We start from the raw sequence: 23,831 nt of genomic DNA on the forward strand, positions 1-23,831 counted from the left end.
TGGTTGCTCCTTGTGTGTTGGGTGTCGTCTCCCCTTGTTCTTGGGATCCATTCGGGTCTATGTGGACTTGTCCTTCCTTTGAGGGTTTTTTTTTCCTTTATGGATTTTGCTGTTACTTTTGGGTATCCCTTGGCTTACCCTTTTCCTCTCCCTTTTGGGAATTTTGGTACTGTACTAGTAAGGGGATCGACTGCTGGGCGACGGTTCTCCTGGAGGAGTGTTGGCTCAGTGAGTCTCTAGTTAGGCTTTTTCACTATCTGCAGGTCAGTGCCCTTGGGGCCTGTTCCTTCTAGTTCTTTTGCCTGACTCCGACGAAGCGGGGTTTGGTTGGGTTGTGGGTTTTTTCAGGCCTGGTGCCCTCAGAATGGGCCGCATATTGTACCCTCCCGTCTTGCATTCAGTGTCCTCTATAGCTTGGGTATTGTTTTCCCAAAAGTAATGAATGCCGCTGTGGACTCTTTCCATTTATGAAGAAAAACTTAAATTATGCTTACCTGATAGAAAGAGTCCACAGCTCCCCACCCGTATTTTTTCTGTGGGGCGTCTTATTTTTATTCTTCTGGCACCTTTTCACCCTGGTATTTCTTCTACTGTTCCCCGTTCCTCGGCAGAATGACTGGGGACTGAGGGAAGTGGGAGAGGTATTTAAGCCTTTGTCTGGGGTGTCTTTGCCTCCTCCTGGTGGCCAGGTTCTTATTTCCCAAAAGTAATGAATGCAGCTGTGGACTCTTTCCATCTGAAGAAAATAAAATTATCAGGTAAGCATAATTTAAGTTTTTGTTAAATTAATAATAATATAATTATATTTGAGAATACTATATCACTGTAAATTGCATGTGTGTGTGTGTGTGTGTGTATATATATATATATATATATATATATATATATATATATATATATATATATATAGCCACTAGTATGTACATGCTGACTAGGGCCCCATGAGTTAAGTTTAAGAAAAGAAACAAGTTTCCCCACAATCTTATCTTGTACTTGCTGTAATTATTTCTTAAAATGTATCACAAAAGATGCCTGCCATCTTTCGATGTAAGACATTTATTGACATTTATTGATTGTTATATCATTATTTTCAATATCAATATTCCATTTGCAATTAGTTTAGACTTCATGGGTAAAGATTATAAAGATTGACAAAAAGTGGGCTGTAGAATATTTTTCTTGGGTTAAACACATAGACTTTAATGGTTGGCTATGCTAAAATGTAATGCTCTAACAAAATCTTAAATTTTGCTTCCTTACATGTTAATCATCTCATCCCCAACTTTAGGTAATAGGGTTTCACATTCCTCATTGACTTAGCAGCATTATGTCCATAGAACATGTATTCCAAATATGCACCATTTCTGGCCCTAGGTAAATATATTTTTTGCTGATAAGTGGATAAATAAACTCTATGTACTTCTAAATAAACCTTTATTTCTTCTACAAGATATATCATCATCCTTACTTGTGGGATATTAACCTCCTGATAACAGGAAGTGGCAAAGAGCACCACAGCAGAGCTGTATATATAGCTCCTCCCTTCCCTCCACCCCCAGTCATTCTCTTTGCCTGTGTTAGTAATAGGAAGAGGTAAAGTGAAGTGTTAGTTTTAGGTTCTTCAATCAAGAAGTTTTTTTATTTTAAATGGTACCGGTGAGTACTATTTTCCTCAGGGAGATATGGAATGAAGAAGATTGCTGCCCTGAGGTTGATGATCTTAGCAGATGTAACTAAGATCCATTTTGGTTCCCACAGAGCTTCTGAAGGTAGTGCAAGAGAAATCTTCAGTGTGGAGAACGGTGTCATGCTACAAGTAGCATTGAGGTATGTCCAGTCTTTTATTTCTGAGGAGACTTGTTATATCAGAACTGGCTGACATTTTTCCCTGCATGGGAAAGGGGTAAGATGTAGACCTGTATCACTGAGGGTGTTACTGAAATTCCTGTGTTTTATACATATTGCTTTGACATATCTGTATTGGGGCTTGACAATGGGAGAGGTAGCTTGACGTTTATATATTTATTAGTTAAAGTCAGTAGGGCTGCAGTTTCTTGTTTAAAAGATTTTAAGTACAGGGGACCACCTGGCTTTCTTTTTCAAACCGCTTCCCATGCGGTTAAATAGACTGTTGAGACAACGTCCATGATGGGCAGGGCCTATTTTGCGCGCTCAGACGCGCAGTTTACTCTGACTAAGAAGGCAGCAGGCATTAGCTCCGGTGGGGCCTAAAGTTGTGTTCTGATCACCGGATCGTAGAGCTGAGGCGAGGTGCAGGGGTCATTTTTTTTGTTAAGATATATTTTCTGAATTAAAATGTCTCGTAGAGGGTAATTTCACTTTTTACTTATAGGGTGCAATAATTTTTGGGCCAATTGAATTATTATATTTAATTGTTTAGTGTTTTTAAACGTTTTAGTGCAGTTTGAGAAAAAATTGTTGCGTTTTTTTTATTTCTTAAAGGCGCAGTACACATTTTTCTAAAAGTTGTTTGAATCAATAAATGAGGTGAATTACAACTATTGTCGCTATTACTTGTTTGTTCAACATGTCTGACATTGAGGAAACTAATTGTTCTATGTGTTTAGAATCCATTGTGGAACCCCCTCTTACTTTGTGTACCTCTTGTACTAAAAGGGCCTTACAATGTAAAAAGCATATTTTAGGTAAAGAAAGTGTGCCTAAGGATGATTCTCAGTCTGAAGAGAATCAGGATATGCCATCTAATTCTCCCCAAGTGTCGCAACCTTTAACGCCCACACAAACGATGCTGAGTTCTTCAAATGCGTCTAATTCTTTTACTCTGCAGGATATGGCTGCAGTTATGTCAACTACCCTTACAGAGGTATTATCTAAGTTACCAGTGTTACAGGGTAAACGTAGTAGGACAGGAATTAATGTGAATACTGAGTCCTCTGATGCCTTGTTGGCTATTTCCGATATACCCTCACAGGGCTCTAAATTGGGGGTCAGGGAATTGTTGTCTCAGGGAGAACTTTCAGACCCAGGAAGTATGTTACCTCAGACAAATTCAGACGTCATGTCCTTTAAATTTAAGCTTGAACACCTCTGCCTGTTACTTTGGGAGGTTTTAGCGACTCTGGATGACTGTGACCCTATTGTGATACCACCAGAGAAATTGTGTAAAATTGACAAACATCTAGAGGTGCCTACTTACACTGATGTTTTTCCGGTTCCTAAAAGAATTTCGGAAATTATAAAGAAGGAATGGGACAGACCGGGTATACCGTTCTCTCCTCCTCCTAATTTCAATAAAATGTATCCCATATCAGACACCATTCAGGACTCTTGGCAGATGGTCCCAAAGGTGGAGGGAGCTATATCTACCCTGGCTAAGCATACAACTATTCCTAATGAGGACAGTTGTGCTTTCAAAGACCCTATGGATAAGACGTTAGAGGGTCTTCTAAAGAAATGATTTATTCATCAGGGTTTCCTTTTACAAGGAACAGCTTGCATTGTTCCAGTTACTACTGCAGCAGCTTTTTGGTTTGATGCTCTAGAAGAGTCTCTGAAGGTTGAGACCCCTTTAGAGGACATTTTAGATAGAATTAGGGCTCTCAAGCTAGCTAATTCTTTTATTACAGATGCCGCCTTTCAAATTGCTAAGTTGGCGGCGGAAAATGCAGGATTTGCTATTTTAGCGCATAGAGTGTTATGGTTAAAATTGTGGTCTCCTGATGTGTCATCTAAATCAAAGCTCTTAGCTATTCCTTTCAAGGGGAAGACCCTATTCGGGCCTGAGTTGAAGGAAATTATTTCTGACATTACTGGAGGTAAAGGTCACGCTCTACCTCAGGATAAGTCTGTTAAGATGAGGGGTAAACAAAATAATTTTCGTTCCTTTCGAAATTTTAAAGGAGTACCCTCTGCTTCCTCTTCCTCCACAAAGCAGGAAGGGAATTTTACTCAGGCCAAGTCCGTCTGGAGACCCAACCAGGTTTGGAACAAGGGTAAGCAACCCAAGAAGACCGTTGCTGCTACAAAGACAGCATGAAGGGACGGCCCCCTATCCGGGCTTGGGTACGAGATGTTTAGGACCCCTGGGCACTGGAAATCATGACCAACGGGTATCAACTGGAGTTCAAAAAATTTCTCCCAAGAGGGAGATTTCTTCTTTCACAGTTGTCTGTAAACCAGATAAAAAGAGAGCCGTTCTTACGTTGTGTAAAAGACCTCTCTACTATGGGAGTAATTCGTCCTGTTCCAAGATTAGAACAGGGACAGGGATTTTACTCAAATATTTTCATGGTTCCCAAAAAAAAAAGGGAACGTTCAGACCTATTTTAGACCTCAAGAGTCTAAACAAGTCTCTCAGAGTTCCGTCCTTCAAGATGGAGACCATCCAAACAATTTTACCATTGATCCAGGAGGGTCAATATATGACTATTGTGGACTTGAAGGATGCATACCTTCATATTCCTATCCACAAGGATCATCATCAGTTCCTAAGGTTTGCCTTCCTGGACAAACATTTTCATTTCGTGGCTCTTCCCTTCGGGTTGGCCACAGCACCCAGGATCTTTACGAAGGTTCTAGGGTCCCGTCTGGTGGTTCTCGGACCGCAGGGCATAGCAGTGGCGCCTTATCTGGACGATATTTTGATTCAGGCGGCAACTTATCATCTGACGAAATCTCATACAGGCACAGTGTTGTCCTTTCTGAGAACTCACGGATGGAAGGTGAACCTAGAAAATAATTCACTAGTTCCACGGACAAGGGTTCCCTTCTTGGGAACTCTGATAGATTCTGTAGACATGAAAATATTTCTGACGGAGGTCAGAAAGTAAAACATTCTAAATACTTGCCGAGCCCTTCAGTCCAATCCTCGGCCATCAGTGGCTCAGTGTATAGAAGTAATTGGATTAATGGTGGCGGCAATGCACATCATTCCGTTTGATCGTTTTCATCTCAGACCACTGCAGCTGTGCATGTTCTTCACACAGTGGAATGGGGACTATGCAAATTTATCTCCTCCAATAAAACTGGATCAAGAGACCAGAGACTCTCTTCTTTGGTGGTTGTCGCCGGATCATCTGTCCCAGGGGACGTGTTTCCGCAGACCCTCGTGGGTGATAGTGACAACGGACGCCAGCCTACTGGGCTGGGGTGCAGTCTGGAATTCCCTGAAGACTCAGGGTGTCTGGACTCAGGTGGAATCTCTACTTCCAATCAATATTCTGGAATTGAGAGCAATATTCAATGCGCTTCAGGCATGGCCTCAGTTGGCTTCAGCCAAATTTATCAGATTCCAGGAACGAGGAGTTCCTTAGCGATGACACAAGTGTCCAAGATAATTCGATGGGCGGACGCCCACTCTTGTTATCTGTCAGCAATCCACATCCCAGGAGTAGAGAACTGGGAAGCAGATTTCTCTTGTTAAGTGTAGTCAGTCCACGGGTCATCCATTACTTATGGGATTATATCTCTCCCCAACAGGAAGTTGCAAGAGGATCACCCAAGCAGAGCTGCTATATAGCTCCTCCCCTCACATGTCATATCCAGTCATTCTCTTGCAAGTCTCAACAAAGGAGGTTGTGAGAGGAGACAGGAGTTTTTTACTTAATTCTTCAATCAAAAGTTTGTTATTTTAAAATGGCACCGGAGTGTGCTGTTTTTTTCTCTCAGGCAGTATTTAGAAGAAGAAGATCTGCCTGCGTTTTCTATGATCTTAGCAGACGTAACTAAGATCCACTGGCTGTTCTCGCGCATTCTGAGGAGGGGTAACTTCAGAAAGGGGAATAGCATGCGGGGTCCTCCGCAAATGAGGTATGTGCAGTATAATATTTTCTAGGAATGGAATTGACTAAGAAAACACTGCCGTTACCCATATGATGTAAGTACAGCCTTTAATGCAGTAGTAGCGACTGGTATCAGGCTGTTAAATGTATGCGCAGTTGAGTTATTTTCTAGGGACTAGAATTTGACTGAGAAAATACTGTTAATACTGAAATAAATGTATAAGCCTTAACTGCAGTAGAAGCGACTGGTAGCAGGCTTAGTGATAACTTTACATAACACTGGAAAAGTTGTTTTTAAAACGTTTACTGGCATGTTATTCGTTTTGTGAGGTACTTTGGTGATAAATCTTTTTGGGCATGATTTTTTTCCACATGGCTAACGTTTATTTCTGCATAGAAACCGTTGTAACAGGTCTCCCACTGTTGTAATATGAGTGGGAGGGGCCTTTTTTAGCGCCTTGTTGCGCAGATAAAATTCTAGCACATTCTTCCTGCCTTTTCCTCCTTGATCCAGGACGTCTCCAGAGAGCTCAGGGGTCTTCAAAATTCAATTTTGAGGGAGGTAATCAGTCACAGCAGACCTGTGACAGTGTGTTTGACTGTGAGAAAAACGTTAAATCTAAAATTGATTATCCGGTTGTGGGTATTGAGGGGTTAATCATCCGTTTGCTAGTGGGTGCAATCCTCTGCTAAATTCATACATTTATTGTTAAAATTGTTGGCTATAACTGAATTAGTTCATTGTTATTTCAACTGTGACAGGTTTTTTGTGTTTTTAAAAGCGCTGCTGCGTTTTTTTTGCTTGTAAATTCACTGACAGTTTTTTTCCAAGCTTGCTAGCCTTCATTGCTAGTCTCTTAAACATGTCTGATACAGATGAATCTACTTGTTCATTATGTTTAAAAGCCAATGTGGAGCCCAATAGAAATTTGTGTACCAATTGTATTGATGTTACTTTAAATAAAAGTCAGTCTTTACCGGTAAAGAAATTATCACCAGACATCGAGGGGGAAGTTATGCCGTCTAACTCTCCTCACGTGTCAGTACCTTCGCCTCCCGCTCAGGAGGTGCGTGAGATTGTGGCGCCAAGTACATCAAGGCCCTTACAAATCACTTTGCATGATATGGCTAATGTTATGAAAGAAGTATTATCTAATTTGCCTGAGTTAAGAGGCAAGCGCGATAGCTCTGGGTTTAGAACAGAGCGCGCCGATGACACGAGAGCCATGTCCGATACTGCGTCACAATTTGCAGAACATGAGGACGGAAAGCTTCATTCTGTGGGTGACGGATCTGATCCGGGGAGACCGGATTCAGAAATTTCAAATTTTAAATTTAAGCTTGAGAAACTCTGTGTATTGCTAGGGGAGGTGTTAGCGGCTCTGAATGATTGCGACACGGTGGCAATCCCAGAGAAATTATGTAGGCTGGATAAATACTATGCGGTACCGGTGTGTACTGACGTTTTTCCTATACCTAAAAGGCTTACAGAGATTATTAGCAAGGAGTGGGATAGACCCGGTGTGCCTTTTTCCCCTCCTCCGATATTTAGAAAAATGTTCCCAATAGACGCCACCACACGAGACTTATGGCAGACGGTCCCTAAGGTGGAGGGAGCAGTTTCTACTTTAGCCAAGCGTACCACTATCCCGGTGGAGGATAGTTGTGCTTTCTCAGATCCAATGGATAAAAAATTAGAAGGTTACCTTAAGAAAATGTTTGTTCAACAAGGTTTTATATTACAGCCCCTTGCATGCATTGCGCCCGTCACTGCTGCGGCGGCATTCTGGTTTGAGTCTCTGGAAGAGGCTATTCGCACAGCTCCATTGGATGAGATTATGAACAAGCTTAAAGCCCTTAAGCTAGCTAATGCATTTGTTTCGGATGCCGTGGTGCATTTAACCAAACTAACGGCTAAGAACTCCGGATTCGCCATCCAGGCGCGCAGAGCGCTATGGTTTAAATCCTGGTCAGCAGATGTAACTTCTAAATCTAAATTGCTTAATATTCCTTTCAAGGGCAAACCTTATTCGGGCCCGGCTTGAAAGAAATTATTGCTGACATTACTGGAGGTAAGGGTCACTCCCTTCCTCAGGACAGGGCCAAATCAAAGGCCAAACAGTCTAATTTTCGTGCCTTTCGTAATTTCAAGGCAGGAGCAGCATCAACTTCCTCCGCCCCAAAACAGGAAGGGACTGCTACTCGTTACAGACAGGGTTGGAAAGGCAACCAGTCTTGGAACAAGGGCAAGCAGGCCAGAAAACCTGCTGCTGCCCCTAAGACAGCATGAAGTAAGGGCCCCCTTTCCGGAAACGGATCAAGTGGGGGGCAGACTTTCTCTCTTTGCCCAAGCTTGGGCAAGAGATGTCCAGGATCCCTGGGCATTGGAGATCATATCTCAGGGATATCTTCTGGACTTCAAAGCTTCTCCTCCACAAGGGAGATTTCATCTTTCAAGGTTATCAGCAAACCAAATAAAGAAAGAGGCGTTTCTACGCTGTGTACAAGACCTCTTATTAATGGTGGTGATCCACCCAGTTCTGCGGTCAGAACAATGGCAAGGATTTTATTCAAATCTGTTTGTGGTTCCCAAGAAAGAGGGAACCTTCAGACCAATCTTGGACTTAAAGATCCTAAACAAGTTCCTAAGAGTTCCATCATTCAAAATGGAAACTATTCGAACCATCCTACCCATGATCCAAGAGGGTCAGTACATGACCACAGTGGACTTAAAGGATGCCTACCTTCACATACCGATTCACAAGGATCATTATCGTTATCTAAGATTTGCCTTCCTAGACAGGCATTACCAGTTGTAGCTCTTCCCTTCGGGTTAGCTACGGCCCCAAGAATCTTTACAAAGGTTCTGGGCTCACTTCTGGCGGTACTAAGACCGCGAGGCATAGCGGTAGCTCCGTACCTAGACGACATTCTGATACAAGCGTCAAGTTTTCAAACTGCCAAGTCTCATACAGAGATAGTTCTGGCATTTCTGAGGTCGCATGGGTGGAAGGTGAACGTGGAAAAGAGTTCTCTATTACCACTCACAAGGGTTCCCTTCTTAGGGACTCTTATAGATTCTGTAGTGATGAAAATTTACCTGACGGAGGCCAGGTTATCAAAACTTCTAAATGCTTGCCGTGCCCTTCATTCCATTCCACACCCGTCAGTAGCCCAGTGCATGGAAGTAATCGGCTTAATGGTAGCAGCAATGGACATAGTACCATTTGCGCGCCTGCATCTCAGGACCGCTGCAATTATGCATGCTCAGTCAGTGGAATGGGGATTACTCAGATTTGTCCCCTCTAATAAATCTGGATCAAGAGACCAGGGATTCTCTTCTCTGGTGGCTTTCTCGACTCCATCTGTCCAAAGGGATGACCTTTCGCAGGCCAGATTGGACGATTGTAACAACAGATGCCAGCCTTCTAGGTTGGGGCGCAGTCTGGAACTCCCTGAAGGCTCAGGGATCATGGACTCAGGAGGAGAAACTCCTCCCAATAAATATTCTGGAATTAAGAGCGATATTCAATGCTCTTCTAGCTTGGCCTCAGTTGGCAACACTGAGGTTCATCAGATTTCAGTCGGACAATATCACGACTGTGGCTTACATCAACCATCAAGGGGGAACCCTAGCGATGTTGGAAGTATCAAAATTAATTCGCTGGGCAGAGTCCAACTCTTGCCACCTGTCGGCGATCTATATCCCAGGCGTGGAGAACTGGGAGGCGGACTTCCTAAGTCGTCAGACTTTTCATCCGGAGGAGTGGGAACTTCATCCGGAGGTCTTTGCTCAACTAATTCATCGTTGGGGCAAACCGGAACTGGATCTCATGGCTTCTCGACAGAATGCCAAACTTCCTTGCTACGGATCCAGGTCCAGGGACCCGGGAGCGGCGCTGATAGATGCTCTTGCAGCCCCTTGGGGTTTCAACATGGCTTATGTGTTTCCACCATTTCTGCTGCTTCCTCGGCTGATTGCCAAGATCAAACAGGAGAGAGCATTGGTGATTCTGATAGCACCTGAGTGGCCACGCAGGACCTGGTATGCAGATCTAGTGGGCATGTCGTCCTGTCCACCATGGTCTCTACCTCTGAGACAGGACCTTCTAATTCAGGGTCCTTTCAACCATCCAGATCTAGTTTCTCTGAGGCTGACTGCATGGAGATTGAACGCTTGATTCTATCAAAGCGTGGCTTCTCGGAGTCAGTTATTGATACCTTAATGCAGGCTCGGAAACCTGTTACCAGAAAAATTTACCATAAAATATGGCGTAAATACTTATATTGGTGTGAATCCAAGAGTTACTCATGGAGTAAAGTTAGGATTCCTAGGATTTTGTCCTTTCTACAAGAGGGTTTAGAAAGGGGTTTATCTGCTAGTTCATTAAAGGGACAGATTTCTGCTCTGTCTATTCTGTTACACAAACGTCTGGCAGATGTTCCAGACGTTCAGGCTTTTTGTCAGGCTTTGGCTAGGATTAAGCCTGTGTTTAAGACTGTTGCTCCGCCGTGGAGCTTAAACTTAGTTCTTAAAGTTCTTCAAGGTGTTCCGTTTGAACCCCTCCATTCCATTGATATTAAGCTGTTATCTTGGAAAGTTCTGTTTTTGATGGCTATTTCCTCGGCTCGAAGAGTCTCTGAGTTATCTGCCCTACACTGTGATTCTCCTTATCTGATTTTCCATTCAGACAAGGTAGTTCTGCGTACTAAACCTGGGTTTTTACCTAAGGTGGTTTCTAACAGGAATATCAATCAAGAGATTGTTGTTCCATCATTATGTCCTAACCCTTCTTCAAAGAAGGAACGACTTTTGCATAATCTGGACGTAGTCCGTGCCCTGAAGTTCTATTTACAGGCAACTAAAGATTTTCGTCAAACTTCTTCCCTGTTTGTCGTTTACTCGGGACAGAGGAGAGGTCAAAAGGCTTCGGCTACCTCTCTCTCCTTTTGGCTTCGTAGCATAATACGTTTAGCCTATGAGTCTGCTGGACAGCAGCCTCCTGAAAGAATTACAGCTCATTCCACTAGAGCTGTGGCTTCCACCTGGGCCTTTAAAAATGAGGCCTCTGTTGAACAGATTTGCAAGGCTGCAACTTGCTCTTCACTTCACACTTTTTCAAAATTTTACAAATTTGACACTTTTGCTTCTTTGGAGGCTATTTTTGGGAGAAAGGTGCTTCAGACAGTGGTTCCTTCCGTTTAAAGTTCCTGCCTTGTCCCTCCCATCATCCGTGTACTTTAGCTTTGGTATTGGTATCCCATAAGTAATGGATGACCCGTGGACTGACTACACTTAACAAGAGAAAACATAATTTATGCTTACCTGATAAATTTATTTCTCTTGTAGTGTAGTCAGTCCACGGCCCGCCCTGTCTTTTAAGGCAGACCTAAATTTTAATTAAACTCCAGTCACCACTGCACCCTATGGTTTCTCCTTTCTCGTCTTGTTTCGGTCGAATGACTGGATATGACATGTGAGGGGAGGAGCTATATAGCAGCTCTGCTTGGGTGATCCTCTTGCAACTTCCTGTTGGGGAGAGATATAATCCCATAAGTAATGGATGACCCGTGGACTGACTACACTACAAGAGAAATAAATTTATCAGGTAAGCATAAATTATGTTTTTTTAAGCTGACAGGCCTTTCACCATCCGGAGGTATTTGCCTTACTGATTCTCCGATGGGGCAGACCGGAATTGGATCTGATGGCATTTCGACATTATGCCAAGCTTCCAAGATACGGATCCAGGTTGAGGGATCCTCATGCCGAACTGATAGATGCCTTGGCAGTGCCTTGGTCGTTCAGCCTAGCTTATGTGTTTCCACCGTTTCCTCTCCTTCCCCGCGTGATTGCTCGGATCAAACAGGAGAGAGCTTCAGTAATTCTGATTGCGCCTGCGTGGCCACGCAGGACTTGGTATGAGGATCTAGTGGACATGTCCTCTCTGCCACCATGGAAACTTCCATTGAGACAGGACCTTCTCATTCAAGGACCTTTCCAACATCCAAATCTAAATTCTCTGCAGCTGACTGCTTGGAGATTGAACGCTTGATTTTATCTAAGCGGGGATTCTCCGATTCAGTCATCGATACTTTGATACAGGCTCTTAAGCCTGTCACTAGAAAGATCTATCATAAGATATGGAGTAAAATATCTTTTTTGGTGTGAATCCAAGGGCTACTCATGGAGTAAAGTTAGGATTCCCAGGATTCTGTCTTTTCTCCAAGAAAGTTTGGAGAAAGGGTTATCAGCGAGATCCTTAAAGGGACAGATTTCTGGTTTGTCAATTTTGCTACACAAACGTTTGGCAGATGTTCCAGATGTTCAGTCTTTTTGTCAGGCTCTAACCAGAATTAAGCCTGTATTTAGACCAATTGCTCCACCCTGGAGTTTCATTTAGTTCTTAGTGTTCTTCAAGGGGTTTCGTTTTGAACCCATGCATTCCATAGATATTAAATTGTTATCTTGGAAAGTTTTGTTTTTGGTTGCTATTTCTTCTGCTTGTAGAGTTTCTGATCTTATAGCGTTACAATGTGACTCGCCTTATCTTATCTTTCATTCCGATAAGGTGGTTTTACGTATCAAACCTGGATTCCTTCCTAAGGTTGTTTCTAGTAAGAATATTAATCAGGAAATTGTTGTTCCTTCTTTATATCCTAATCCTTCTTCTAAGAAGGAGCGTCTGTTGAATAACTTGGACGTGGTCCGTGCCTTGAAGTTTTACTTGCAGGCGACTAAGGATTTACGTCAATCATCTTCATTATTCATTGTTTTTTCTGGAAAGCGTAGGGGTCAGAAAGCTATGGCTACCTCTCTTTATTTTTGGCTGTGAGTATCATCCGCCTGGCATATGACACTGCTGGACAGCAGCCTCCTGAAAGAATTACGGTTCATTCTACTAGGGCTGTGGCTTCCACATGGGCTTTTAAAAACAACGCTTCTGTTGAACAGATTTGCAAGGCTGCGACTTTGTTGGTCTCTTCATACTTTTTCAAAATTTTACAAATTTTGATACTTTTGCTTCTTCTGAGGCTGTTTTTGGGAGAAAGGTTCTTCAAGCAGTGGTGCCTTCCGTTTAGGTCTCTGTCTTGTCCCCCGTTTCATCCGTGGTCCTGTAGCTTTGGTATTGTATCCCACAAGTAAGGATGAAATCCGTGGACTCGTATCTTGTAGAAGAAAAATAAATTTATGCTTACCTGATAAATTATTTTTTTCTACGATACGACGAGTCCACGGCCCTCCCTGTCATTTTCTGTTTTACTTTGTTCTGTCAGCAGTGTTTTCTCTTATGATTCTGCACATCAGTATACAGCAGCCAAACTTATAAATAGCAGATATAGAACAGCAAATGATAGATACTGATTACACAGCTTGTAGTTTTTACAATTAAAATCCTCAATATTTGGCATTAAATACAATTGTTTAGTTTATGCTTCATCATCAGTAATTAAACTTAAAATAAAGTTTAGTTGTTGTTTGTGCTGTGCATAAGAAAACATTGGAGTACAATCTAATCAGTAAACCCTTTTGTTTTTTGTCTTTAACATTTGAAAGGAACGCTGCTCCCCCAAGTGAAGCTATTGCATAAAGCTTTAAGGCACACATCACAAATGAAATGTTTCTATATAAAGGATCCATATTAACAGTAACATTCCATTTAAGGTGTCTTCAGCAATCCCCATGTTCAAAGAATTTGAGGTATTGCTTATTTTGCTCATTGTGACAACTGAATTGGTCCATGAGCAGTTCTGTAAGAATATAAATGAGGGGTACTCAGACTTTTGCTTACCTTCCAAATGTGATTCTATCTTCCAAATCAGAAGCATATTTTAATATTTCATGTTTCCTTTTTGTTTTTGTTTCTGATCTCTTTGCTGTGAACATTTTTATATTACTGAAACACCTAATAAGCTGATTTTGTCAGTGTTAGAAAGTGCAAAGAGTAGTTTAGGCTGAAACATCTCTCAAAGTAAGCATTTTTTTTTGTGTGTGTGTTAATATTTAAGAACCCTTTCAAAAGGCAAAGAGCACTTTGTATGGATAATGCTGAACAACAAGAAGTGACTCGAAAAACACAATGTCTTGATAACTTTGGGTACATTGAGGGCTCGATATACCAAAATAATCAAGACTACTTTCTATATTAATCTGATATTTACCACGGGACATGTGTTTTTAGCTATACCAGCCATATTTTAATGTGAATGCAAACACGTGAAGATTCTTTTGTCTTTTCTAAATGATTTAATAGGTAATTAAAAGCATGTTTATAATAACTTAATTATGTGAGCTTTTGCATTTTAGCTTTATGATTCACAAAGTAAATGATTATTAAGCAAAGCGTATGTTGCATCTCTATCCGTAAGGGCATTTAATCCAGGACGATGAAGAAAAACAAGGGGTACTCTTAGACGCCTTCTTGCTGGTTGATAAATTGGCATGTTCTGGTTGTCTCTTTCAAGTCGCCTTCTGCGTCTCATAAGGATGCAACAATATAATAATAACATGCAATTATTCATGTTGAAGACTGCTTTAATTGTAGATAGCTTTATAGCAGAAATCTGATGCTAGCTTTGTATAGTCGACGCATACTGTTTACTTTAGGGAGGTATCTTTTGCCTATTTCCTATGGTATTAATGAGCTCTGAGGTCGCGGATGTCAAGTCATGTCCGCTGCATCGTTTGCTTTGCAGATGAACAAGTTAAGTGCTTTGATAAATTCAGTTGGATTCTTTATCTTTACGTGCAGATTATGCTAAAATAAAATGGCTTGGAGATGAGCGTTTGAGTCGTGTCGGATTCACCTGCATTTTTCATTACATAACAGCTTTATAACTTTGCATTGCAAAATATGCACAGAATTTGATGCAAAGTTTGGGCAATTTCTTGATGTGGATCATATCAATACAAAACTAAAGGAATTGTTTGGCATATGTAATCCTACCAATATATATACCAGGGCTGGGACATATTTCTATATTTTACTAGTCAGGAAAGAAAACATGTACTTTCCTACACTATAGACATGTACAAGTTTTAATGGATAAGCAAATCCCCTTTTTTCGTGTACAAGGAGATCAGAAAAAAGAAAAAGGCAAACACATACTAATTTGAAAAAGCGGAACTATCCATTTCAATATTGCTCTTAAATAGAATCTGCAGTTTACATGCAGGTTCCAATATGTGTTTAAAGGGACATAATACTCATATGCTAAAATCACTTGATACTGATGCAGTATATACTGTAAAAAAGCTGACAGGTAAATATCACCTGAGCATCTCTATGTAAAAAGGAAGATATTTTACCTCACAATTTCCTCAGCTCAGCAGAGTAAGTTCTGTGTAAAAAGTTTTACTCGGCTGCTGCCCAGCTGCAAGTAAAAAAAAATAAAAAAAAATGAACAGCAGCCAATCAGCCTCAATAGTGCTGAGGTCTGTACTCTTTTACTGTGATCTCATGAGATATCACTTACCTCTCATGAGATTTCATAGTAAACTTCCCTAACATGAACATGGAATAAACATGAGAGTGCCCTGGGACAGACATACTGATTTGCTGCTTAGAAGTCCTTACAATGGGATGTGGCTACTGAGGAACTATTTGAGGTAAAAATATCTTTCTTTTTTACATAGAGATGTTCAGGTGATATTTTTTCGTCAGCTTTTTACAGCTAATGCTGCATCACTTTCAAGTGTTTCAACATTTGGGTATCATGGCCCTTTAATGTACCTTTAATACAAGCTTGATTGTAAGTAGTGGCTTAGATAAAACACTCCAAACCCATTTAACTTATGTTTAATTTTGTGTAAATTGCGTAGGAGAATGCAAAGATTTTTGTCTTCCACCTGGATAACAAATCTGCATGTTTAAACTCTATATTAGCAAATAGTGCATTTATTGTTTAATAGTTATGCTGAAAATTCAGTTACTAACACCACAGGAAATGTTTCACGCTGTGCTTATTCCCACATGAAAAGCAAATTCTTCTTTAAATGTATATATTCACTGATTTAACTGGTGCTAGCCGATAAGGTTTTTCAAACTATACTTTTAAGGATGTGTCCCCTTTATATTTAATTTTCTAGACTCTTGCTTTATTGTCAATGGATTCGTAAAGTCATGAGATTCTAATTCACTACTATAATGCTAAGTAGTACAGGGAAGGACAGAAATGAGTGTGTATCATTTTTTTTTCTTTAATTTACAATCATTTACGTACAACATTTCATTTTTAGTTTTTATTGTATGTTTTAAGTAGAGTTTGTAAATGTAAAGATGTAGCAAATTTAATGTTTTTTTTAATTAAATCTTCAATATCTCTTTAAAAAACTGATATTTTTTAATAAAAAAACTGTGAATATTGCATTGATAGTTATTGATTTAGTTATTGATTTTACCACTGTTGACATTTTCATGAGGAAAAAAACGATGTATTCCAGAATCTTTTTAGTAATCATGAGTTTTAAAGTAGGACAAGTATTGTAAGGCAACGTAATGCATTAAATAGAGTTTGTAGAGCAATGTGTGATTCTTTCAGTTCAAATAAATAAATAGTCTTTTTAACTGTCCCAACTATTTCCAGTTATTCTAACGGCAGCATGTAACATAATATCTTTTGTCTCAATTTTTGTTTTCGTTCCTTTTTTTGGAGACACGCAAGTAAAGGTAAGATGGACCTTTATCTCTCCACATGGAAAATAAATTACCTTCCATACAATCTGATTTAACCATCTTTGTAAATACTACAAAATGCTTCAGATATTGAAAGTCTTGAAAAGAATCAAACAGGGAAATGGAACATATTTGCATATTATTATGCCAAATTGCAGTTTCTGATTCTCCAGAGATTATGATGGTCCATATGTCTCTATAAATATGAGTTTTTATCATTTGTAATCCCATGCACCATTTTGTTTCCTATTTTTGCTCGTATTAGTTAGTTTTATTCACCTAATCATCTAGGTCACAATGTTCAGACTACACGTATGGGGTTATTATGACTTCTTTTTCAGATGTGTTTATTATCCTGCTTTTCAGCAGACCTTATTTGGAATGTTATTGAGTTTCTAAATGATTAAGCTTTTTGAGCATAGCTTTATCAGTAGTTATACATTTGCACATACACAATGTGACTATGACTTATCTTGACAATTCTGTCTTCATTAAAGGGACGGGGAAGTAAACATAATAGTTTCATAGTTTATGTAGAGTTTTCATAAACTTTTACATTTACTTCTTTTAGCTTTGTGTTTTTTTTGTTAAACAGATATACTTAGGAAGGCTCAGGATCAGGCATATATGTGTAGGCTACACACATTGCGTTTTGACATTGGGCTCATCAGAGCAGGGGTTAAATACATAGTAATGCAATACTTTTTTATATCGTTTATTTATTGAGGTTAACAATAAAAGAAAGGTTACATATGTTAGGAACATGAGCTGTCCAGAAATAAGATGAAAGGGCATCATTGACATCACAGTTCCAAGAAAAAAAAAAGTACAACATTGTCAATTTTAGTAAATTGCAAGATTAGATTGAAGTTAAAGGGACACTGAACCCAATTTTTTTCTTTCATGATTTAGAAAGAGCATGCAATTTTAAGCAACTTTCTAATTTACTGCTATTATCAATTTTTCTTTGCTCTCTTGCTACCTTTATTTGAAAAAGGCATCTAAGCTAAGGAGCCAGCAAATTTGTGGTTCAGAACCATGGACAGCACTTTGTTTATTGGTGCTGTTGTTCACCAAAAATGGGCCGGCATCTAATCTTACATTCTTGCCTTTCTTTTATTAAGGTACGACGAGTCCACGGATTCATCCTTTACTTGTGGGATATTATCCTCCTGCTAACAGGAAGTGGCAAAGAGCACCACAGCAGAGCTGTCTATATAGCTCCTCCCTTAGCTCCACCCCAAGTCATTCTCTTTGCCTACTCTAAGTACTAGGAAGGGTAAGTGAAAGAGGTGATAAAATATTAGTTTTTAATTTCTTCAAGCAAGAGTTTGTAATTTTTAATGGTAACTGATGTGTACGATTTACTCTCAGGCAGCAGATGGATGAAGACTTCTGCCTGGAGGATGATCCAATGCAGTTCCCACAGAGGCTGAGGAGTACAGGAAACTTCAGTGTGAGGAACGTTTCCATGCTATACAGCAGTGAGGTATGTAACAGTCATATTTTTCTGGAGAGGACTGTGAATTTCAGAAAGGCTGACAGTATACCCATGAGGGTAAGGGTAAGCAGTAATCCTAAGAGCTAATAAGAAGGGTATTACTAAGCTTGCATAAAGGGGCTAATTACAAAAATGGTTGACACTGAGTTGTAAATGTTTGTGGGCAAACATTTTTATGAACTGGGAGTGCTGTTAACGTTTTGTGGGCAATAACGTTTTGGGCAACTTTATTGAGGGTACACTTGGCTTATTTTTTGGGTCTCAGAACCCACATGGCTAGTTAAAACCGCTCTGGTGTGGTTCTTTGAGTCTGTAGAGACATTGAGTGAGATGGGCGGGGCCTATTTTTGCCCCTCAGATGCGCAGTTGTTTTTCTCTCAGCAAGCAGCAAGCTCTAACTCCTGAGGGCCCTGGTGGATGTTTTGGGCCAAATCGAAGCTTTAAACCCCACATTTACTATCCCTGAGGGCAGGTAGGGCCACAGCAGGGCTGTGGCAAGGTGCTGAGTGTGTTTTTTACGGATTTAGGCCTAATTTCAATCCGGTTGGCACATTAAAGGGTTAAATGTTATAATTCCTTGTGTGGCAATCTTAACTACATATATTGTGTCTGCTTGCAAATTTTGAAAAATCTGGGGCATTTTAAGGCTGTTTTGCAGAACGTGTATGCTTTTTTTCTCTTAAAGGCGCAGTACCGTTTTTTAAGAGTGTTATTTTTTTTCACTAAATAAAGTGTTTTCATGCTTGTTTGTAGTCATTACTAGCCTGTTCAACATGTATGACATTAAAGGGACAGTCTACACCAGAATTGTTATTGTTTAAAAAGATAGATAATCCCTTTATTACCCATTTCCCAGTTTTGCATAACCAACACAGTTATAATAATATACTTTTAACCTCTGTGATTATCTTGTATCTAAGCCTCTGCAAACTGCCCCTTTTTTCAGTTCTTTTGACAGACTTGCAGTCTGGCCAATCAGTGCCTGCTCCCAGATAGCTTCTCCGTGCACGAGCACAGTGTTATCTATATGAAATACGTGAACTAACACCTCTAGTGGTGAAAAACTGTTAAAATGCAATCTGAAAGAGGTGGCTTCAAGGTCTAAGAAATTAGCATATGAACCTCCTAGGTTAAGCTTTCAACTAAGAATACTAAGAGAACAAAGCAAAATTGGTGATAAAGGTAAATTGGAAAATTGTTTAAAATTACATGCTCTATCTGAATCATGAAAGTTTATTTTGGCCTAGGCTGTCCCTTTAAGGAAAGTCAATGTTCAATATGTTAGAAGCCATTGTGGAACCTCCACTTAGAATGTGTCCCTCGTGCACTGAAAGGTCAATAAATTGCAAAGAACATATTTTAGCTACCAAAAGTATGTCGCAGGATGATTCTCAGTCAGAAGGGAATCAGGTTATGCCATCTAATTCTCCCCAAGTGTCACAACCATTAACGCCCGCACAAGCGACGCCAAGTACTTCTAGTGCGTCTAATTCTTTCACCCTGCAAGATATGGCCGCAGTTATGAATACTACCCTCACAGAGGTTTTATCTAAGCTGTCTGGGTTGCAGGGGAAGCGCAGTAGGTCTGGTGTGAGAACAAACGCTGAGCCCTCTGACGCTTTATTAGCCATATCCGATGTACCCTCACAATGTTCTGAGTTGGCGGTGAGGGATTTGCTGGCTGAGGGAGAGATTTCTGATTCAGGAAATATGTTCCCTCAGACATACTCAGATATGACAGCTTTTAAATTTAAGCTAGAACACCTCCGCTTATTGTTCAGGGAGGTTTTAGCAACTCTGGATGATTGTGACCCTATTGTAGTTCCAGAGAAATTGTGTAAAATGGACAGATTCCTAGAGGTTCCTGCCTACACTGATGTTTTTCCGGTCCCTAAGAGGATTTCGGACATTGTTACTAAGGAGTGGGATAGACAGGTATTCCGTTTGCTCCCCCTCCTACTTTTAAAAAAATGATTCCCATATCAGACACCATGCGGGACTCGTGGCAGGTGGTCCCTAAGGTGTGAGGGAGCCATTTCTACCCTGGCTAAGCGTACAACTATACCTATTGAGGACAGTTGTGCTTTTGAAAGATCCTATGGATAAAAACTAGAGGGTCTCCTGAAGAAAATATTTGTTCATCAAGGTTTTCTTCTCCAACCTATAGCGGCATTGTTCCCTGTAACTACTGCAGAGTCTTTTGGTTTAAGCTCTGGAGGAGGCTCTTCAGGTTGAGACCCCATTAGATGATATTCTGGATAGAATTAGGGCTCTCCAATCTAGCTAATTCTTTCATTACAGATGCCGCTTTTCAAACTGGCTAAATTAGCGGCAAAGAATTCAGGTTTTGCCATTTTTAGCGTGTAGAGCGTTATGGCTTAAGTCCTGTTCTGCTGATGTGTCATCAAAAGCTAAGCTTTTAGCCATCCCATTCAAGGGTTAAGACCCCTATTCGGCGCCTGACTGAAAGAGATCATTTCGGACATCACTGGAGGGATAGCCCATGCCCTTCCTCAGGATAAGACGAATAAGATGAGGACCAAGCAAAATAATATTCGTTCCTTCGAAACTTCAAAGGTGTCCCTCTACCCTCTTCCCTGCCGCAAAGCAAGAGGGGAATTTTGCTCATTCCAAGTCAGTCTGGAGACCTAACCAGAATTGGAACAAGGGTAAACAGTCCAAGAAGCCCTCTGCTGCCACCAAGACAGCATGAAGGGGTATCCCCCCACTCCGGGACCGGCATCTAGTAGGGGGCAGACTTTCTCTCTTCACTCAGGCTTGGGCAAGGGACGTTCAGGACTCCTGGGCTTTAGAAATCGTAACCAAGGGGTATCTTCTAGATTTCAAAGATTCTCCCCAAGGGGGAGATTCCATCTTTCTCAATTGTCTGTAAACCAGACAAAAAGAGAGGCGTTCTTACGCTGTGTAGAAGACTTATATACCATGGAGTGATCTGCCCAGTCCGAAAACAGAACAAGGGTCAAGGGTTCTACTCCAATCTGTTTGTGGTTCCCAAAAAAGAGGGAACCCCTTCAGACCAATTTTGGATCTAAGATCCTAAACAAATTCCTCAGAGTCCCATCCTTCAAGATGGAGACCATTCGGACTATTTTGCTGCTGATCCAGGAGGGTTAAGATATGACCACCGTGGACTTAAAGATGTCGTATCTACACATTCTATACAGAAAGATCATCACCAGTTCCTCAGGTTCGCCTTCTGTACAAGCATCTACCAGTTTTTGGCTCTTCCCTTTCGGGTTTGGCACGGCTCCCCAAGAATTTTCACAAAGGTGCTAGGTCCCCTTCTGGCGGTTCTAAGGCCGCGGGGCATAGCTGTGGCGCCTTATCTATACGATATCTTAATCCAGGCGTCGACTTACCCAACTAGCCAAGTCTCACACGGACATCGTTTGGCTTTTCTAAGATCTCATGGGTGGAAGGTGAACGTAAAAAAGAGTTCACTTATCCCTCTCACAAGAGTTCCAATTCCTGGGAACTCTGATAGATTCGGTGTGGACATGAAATTTTTTCTGACGGAGGTCATGAAATAAAAAATATTAAATCCATCTGCCGACCTCTTCATTCCATCCTCAGCCGTCAGTGGCCTCAGTGTATGGAGGTAATCGGCTTAATGGTAGCGGCAATGGACATAGTTCCGTTTTCTCTGCTACATCTCAGACCACTATGCATGCTCAAACCAGTGGAATGGGGATTTGCAGATTTTATCTCTTCAGATAAATCTGGACCAAGAGACCAGAGACTCTCTTCTTTGGTGGTTGTCACAGGATCATCTGTCCAAGGGAAATGTGTTTCCGCATGCCAGCGTGGGTTCATTGTGACGACGGACGCCAGCCTATTGGGCTGGGGTGCAGTCTGGAATTCACTGAAAGCACAGGGTTTGTGGACTCAGGAGGAGGCTCTCCTCCGATAAATATCTAGAACTTAGAGCGATATTCAACGTGCTTCAGGCGTGGCCTCAGCTGGCGTCCGGCCAGATTCATAAGATTCCAGTCGGACAATATCACGACTGTAGCATATATCAATCATCGGGGGGACAAAGAGTTCTCTAGCGATGATAGAGGTTACCAAAATAATTTGATGTACATAGACTCACTCTTGCCAACTATCAGCAATCTATATCCCAGGAGTGGAGAACTGGGAAGCGGATTTTATTAAGTCGTACAGACTTTTCATCCGGGGGAGTGGGAACTCAATCCGGAGGTGTATGCACATTTGATTCAGCAATGGAGGCACTCCAGAATTGGATCTGATGGCGTCTCGTCAGAACGCCAAACTTCCTTGTACGGGTCAGGTCAAGGGATCCTCAGGCAGTACTTATAGATGCTCTAGCAGTACCCTGGTCGTTCAACCTGGCTATGTGTTTCCCCCATTTCCCTCTCCTTCCTCGTTTGATTGCCAGAATCAAGCAGGAGAGAGCTTCGGTGATTTTGATAGCACCTGCGTGGCCACACAGGACTTGGTATGCAGACCTGGTGGACATGTCATCTCTTCCACCATGGACTCTGCCACAGAGACAGGACCTTCTGATTCAAAGTCTGCTCCATCATCCCAATCAAGTTTCTCTGCGACTGACTGCTTGGAGATTGAACGCTTGATCTTATCCAAGCGGGGGTTCTCTGAGTCGGTCATAGATACCTTGATTCAGGCTCGAAAGCTGTCACCAGGAAATTTATCATAAGATATGGCATAAATATCTTTATTGCGTGTAATCCAAAGGCTACTCATGGAGTAAGATCAGAATTCCTAGGATTTTGTCCTTTCTCCAAGAAGGATTGGAGAAGGAGTTTTCAGCTAGTTCCCTAAAGGGACAGATATCTGCTTTATCAATTCTACTGCTCAAGCGTCTGGCAGATGTTCCAGACGTTCAGTCGTTCTGTCAGGCTTTAGTTAGAATCAAGCCTGTGTTTAAACCTGTTGCTCCGCCATGGAGTTTGAATTTAGTTCTAAATGTTCTTCAAGGGGTTCCGTTTGAACCTATGCATTCCATATATATTAAGCTTATATCTTGGAAAGTTCTGTTTTTAGTTGCTATCTCTTCGTCTCGAACTATCTGCATTGCAATGCGACTCGCCTTATCTTGTTTTCCATGCTGATAAGGTGGTTTGGCGTACCAAACCTGGATTCCTTCCTAAGGTTGTTACTAATATGAATATCAATCAGGAAATTGTTGTTCCTTCTCTGTGTCCTAATCCTTGAACGTGGTTCGTGCTTTGAAGTTTTACTTGCAAGCAACCAAAGGATTTTCGTCAAACATCTTCTCTTGTTTGTTGTTTATTCTGGAAAACATAGAGGTCAAAAGCTACGGCTACCCTCTCTTTCTTTTGGCTGAAAAGCATCATCCATTGGCATACGAGACTGCTGGACAGCAGCCTCCTGAAAGGATTACAGCTCACTCTACTAGAGCGGTTGGCTTCCACATGGCTTTTAAAAATGATGCTTCTGTTGAACAGATTTGTAAGGCTGGCGACTTGGTCTTCGCCTTCATACCTTTTCCAAATTTTATATTTTTTCTTCTTCGAGAGCTATTTTTGGGAGAAAAGTTCTTGAAGCAGTGGTGCCTTCTTTTTACCATCTATCTTGTCCCTCCCATTCATCCGTGTCCCTGTAGGCTTTGGTATTGTATCCCACAAGTAAAGTATGGACTCGTCGTACCTTATAGAAGAAAAGTAAATTTATGCTTACCTGATAAATTAATTTCTTCTATTGTACGACAAGTCCACGGGCCCACCCTGTCATTTTAAGACAGATTATATTTTTTTATTTTAAACTTCAGTCATCTCTGCACCTTGTAGTTTTCTTCCTGTACCTTCGGTCGAATGACTGGGGGGTGGAGCTAAGGGAGGAGCTATATAGACAGCTCTGCTGTGGTGC

The 23,831-nt window shown here is 41.2% G+C and overlaps 1 protein-coding gene across 1 annotated transcript in view; it reads left to right on the plus strand.

Moving 5' to 3' along the window:
- Positions 1-23,831, plus strand: part of SLC36A4 (solute carrier family 36 member 4) — an 879,508-nt gene that overhangs the window by 627,454 nt on the left and 228,223 nt on the right.

Source organism: Bombina bombina, chromosome 3, assembly GCF_027579735.1.
Source record: "Bombina bombina isolate aBomBom1 chromosome 3, aBomBom1.pri, whole genome shotgun sequence".
Lineage (NCBI taxonomy): Eukaryota > Metazoa > Chordata > Amphibia > Anura > Bombinatoridae > Bombina > Bombina bombina.